At 48.0% G+C, this 4212-nt stretch overlaps 1 pseudogene; it reads right to left on the bottom strand.

Annotated features, from left to right (window-relative positions):
• Window positions 1-312: 312 nt before the first annotated feature.
• Window positions 313-3783, bottom strand: LOC144590221 (ATP synthase F(0) complex subunit C1, mitochondrial pseudogene; annotated as a pseudogene).
• Window positions 3784-4212: the final 429 nt, after the last annotated feature.

Raw genomic sequence — 4212 nt, 5'->3', positions numbered from 1 at the left:
AGCTTCAAAGACGTAAAAGGTTTGACTTGCCGCAACCCGGGGTCAGATCACCCGGCACAGGGGAGCTGAGATTCACCCCCCGATGCAGGAGCTCGATCGCCCCTACACGGAGGATCCGACTGCCAGCTATTTTTTTTAGGAGCTGGTTTAACCTTTTTATTCAGACATCGATCCTGTTGGACTAAATCAAGGAGTTCTTACACAATTGGACTGGACAAAATAATTGGTTTGAATACTCGGGGACAACAGAGGCCATCCATCTTTGCAATGATTTCCTCTTCCCCAACAAGTCTTCCAGATCTCTGCAGGAATTTACATGGCAAACAGGATGAGGAAGGCAGCCATCAGGCAGAAGAGGCCCATGGCCTCAGACAGGGCAAGTCCCAAGATGGCATAGGAGAAAAGCTGCTGTGTCAGGGAAGGGTTCCTCGCAAATCCGATGATCAAGCTGCCAAATACAGTTCCAATACCAGCCACCCCCACAGTGCCAGCTCCAGCCACCAATAAACTTAGCAGCAGTGTGGATGTCCCAGGAGGTGACACTGGTCTGGAGGTCCCGCCGTTCCATCTGCATCAATGCGCTCCCCGGCCCAGGAAGGAGCTGAGCCTGTTCATTTTGGGGCTCTGGTCTGTTTAGGACAGAGGCTGACACAGGCCTGAGGAATGTCCTTGAAGTGCTGCAAACCACAGCAGGACAGGAGACAAACTTAGCACAAGCGTACTGCCAGCTATGGGAGTCAAGATCGTCCCATCAACGGAAGGCTCGAGGCCCCCGACCATGGGAGAACAAAGAAGGGAAGAAGTTTGAACTTTTTTTCGCCTTCCATCACAGTGAGGAATGTGGAGGTGTCACTGTGGTGGATATTCATATTAAAATGTATTTTGTGTGTTCTGTTGCTTTTTATTGATATGACTGTATGGCAAATGAAATTCCTCGTATGTTGCAAAACATACTTGGCTAATCAAGTATGATTATGACTATGATTATTATTATGATGTCAATGAATACTCTCTTGAACTTCTACAGGTGTACAGTGGAGAATATATTGACTGGTTGCATCACGGCCTGGTTCGGCAAATCGAACACCCAGGAAGAAGATGGCAAAAAGTGGTGAACACTGCTCAGTTCATCACGGGTCCTGACTCCACCATCAAAGGGATCTGTTTATTATGGGTTTTACAGAGTACCATGCTTACATACCTGTTGTGCTGCTGCAAGTAAGAATTTCATTGTTTCGTTTCAGGACATGTAACAATAAAACACTCTTGACTCTCCCTTTGACTCTCGACATTGAAAGCCCGATGTAAACATAAGATGATGTTGTTCTTGTGAGTGAGCTTTATTAAAATTATATTTTGACCCAGAAATTAAGGGTAGGGGCAATGTACAAAGGATCACTGCATTAAGGACCAAACGGCACATTGTAATATGAAAATTCAACAGCAGACTAAGAGGTTTTCTATGCTATCAATGGAATAGAGAAGGCTGCCGATCAGAAGTCATGTTGAAACCTCAGTTAAAGTATTGGCAGTTGGATTTGATCTTCCATTGGGGATTGGGCAACGTCGGCGATCGGACCCAAACTGGACAACCAAGGGCTTGGAGGCAGAATTAGGGGTTAAATGATGCGACAAGGATGACGGTTAAAGTCAGTTCCAATCAGAATGACAGTGTGGGCCAGGGTACGGGAGACAGATCAGCAAGTCGGAGGTCCGTACTAAAGTCAGGGCTGAGTGAGAGTCAGGTGTGATTGGAGGGCTAAGGGGTACGATCAATATGTGGGAGGGTGACAGGCTGCTCTATAATAGAGGAAAGGGATGCTGTACACGCCAGATTGTGACTGGCTCAGCTGTAGTATGCTTTAAAACTTACTAGACTGAGGTGGACCGGTTGGGTCCAAATCTCTCCTGCGGGCCTCTCCCGGGGCAACCCTCCTCCAACTGACGATCCTGCGGGCCTGGCAACCCTCTCCAACTGATGAAGCCCATTGCCGGGCGGGGAGTGTCCCCCGGGGCAGTGGGCTGGGGACAGGGAAGGGGAGATGGAGCCACTCACCTCGGCCTCATGCGCTGCAGCCAGAGTGAGCCGTGGACCCAAAGCCTCTCCTGCAGCACGGCGGTGATCATCGGCGACAGCCATCCTGTTTGAGCATCTGCCGCCGCGCTGCACCACGAGAGGAAGGTGAGGCACGGTGCATGCCGGGACGGGTGCCTTGTCCTCCCAGCAGAGGGGGGGGGAGCACATCTATTAAAGTTAGCGGCAGCTCGTGGGTTCAGTATCCCCCTCCCCCTCATTGCCCCCAAACTTCTCCTGCATTGGTCCAGCACCTTTTCCTCCCCCACTCCCCCCTCTCCCTCCCCCACCACTCCCCCTCCCCATCCCCCTCCCCCCACACCCACTCGATCCCCCCTGAACCCCCCTTATCCCCCTTCCTCCCCACCCGCCACTCATGCACTTGATTCTCCCTCAAACCCCCTCCTCCCCTCCCCCCCGCTCACCCACTCCATCCCCCCTCATTCCCCCTCCTCCCCTCCCCCGCTCACCCACTCCATCCCCCTCAATCCCCCTTATCACCCCCTCTCCTCACCCCCCATTCACCCACTGACCCAACTCCATACCCCCAACTCCCCTTATCTCCCCCCTCTCTTGCCCCCCTTACCCACTCAACCACTCCAGCCCCCCTCACATGGCCAGAAGTGAGCTGCGGCTTGCTATGGGTCGCTGCCGTTTGCACCATTGTAGACGCGGAGTGACATCAAAAATGCAGCTCGTCCTCCCGGCGGGGGGGAGGGGGGAGGGGGGAGTGGAGGAGGAGGGGGGAGGGATAAGGGGAGATGAAAACCACACAAAGAAACAACCGCACAACTACGGAACAAACATACGGAACAAACAAGACGAGAATTTTAGTAATATAATAGATAGATTCTGAGAGTGCACGTCTCTAAACAATGTAAACTGATTTTTCGGCTAAGTTACTGCTTAGTTAGTTAGATTTTTCGGCTAAGTTACTGCCCGGTGACCAGATGAATTCCAGAGAGCTGTAATTCAACACAGAAATCATTGTAACCAGGCTCCACTTCCGAGAGAACTGTTTTTCATGTGTATGGTGCTGAAAGCAGTGCAGTCTTATAAAAATAATTCTTCTTACCAGGAGTTTTTCCGCTGCACTCAAACATGTATACTCTACTGAAGCAAATGGAATAAATATCCTTTCAGTTGCCTTTGGTGTTTGTTTGACAGTGCTTGACTTACAATCCTGCTTATATTTTCTTGTGAAAATTGATACAACAATTGAAATAGATAAAATAATAGAACTTTGAAGTAAATGAAACTACTTTAAACAAAAAAAAATAGTATTTTCCTGCACTGTAATTGAAGGGCAATAACTGGCATTATCGTTTACACTGCTAATTTAAGTAATCTAGATCCCACATATTCATCTATCTATGAGTGTGCATCTGTGTACTTGATCAGTGTGTATGTATGTGTCCACGCATATGTGCGCACGTGTCTGTGCATGTTAGTGGCTGTGATCCCCTCAAGATGGAATCCAAGCACTTTGAAAAGCAGTGACAAATGTTGGAAACAGACCATGTGGCTGAAAGCCACAATAAACCTTTCATCCCAAGTCAATTAAATTATGAGTTCTTTGAAGATCAGGAGAAACTTGCTATACTGATGTTATTGCAGGCACATTGAGTTATGTTTTCCAATTGTAGTCAGATGTTAAATATATTCCAAGCCCAAGATTCAATTTACCTAACTGTTAAACTAGGTAACATTTTGATATCCTGGTATACTCTGATCATTGTTTGGTTTAAATTTGGTCTGGTTCTCACTTGAATGATTAAGCTGCTATGCATCAGATACCCCTGTTTGGTTTCATTAATTGCTATATCTCCATCCAAAGGGATTCTGCTTTAGTTTCCCTGCCATTTTAATGGAATGCACCTACCCCCTTCTTGTGCAGAAGCCTGAAGTCTCAAACCACCAGGTTCAGGAATAGCTACTTTCCTAAAACTATCAGATTCTTGAACCAACCCGAACAACCTTAATCCTACCTTAACAACGGACCTCTACTGAAGTCAATCCGAGTGTTCCCCAACTGGAAACCATGGATGAACCACGAGCTACATTCACAGTTAAGGTCAGGTCTGTTGCATATACGTCAAATGATCCCGAGTGGTACAAGAAGACCCACTATGATCTCC

Source organism: Rhinoraja longicauda, unplaced genomic scaffold, assembly GCF_053455715.1.
Source record: "Rhinoraja longicauda isolate Sanriku21f unplaced genomic scaffold, sRhiLon1.1 Scf000162, whole genome shotgun sequence".
Lineage (NCBI taxonomy): Eukaryota > Metazoa > Chordata > Chondrichthyes > Rajiformes > Arhynchobatidae > Rhinoraja > Rhinoraja longicauda.
Note: the sequence above shows the minus strand (reverse complement) of the source record. Positions and strands in the feature narration are given on the sequence as shown.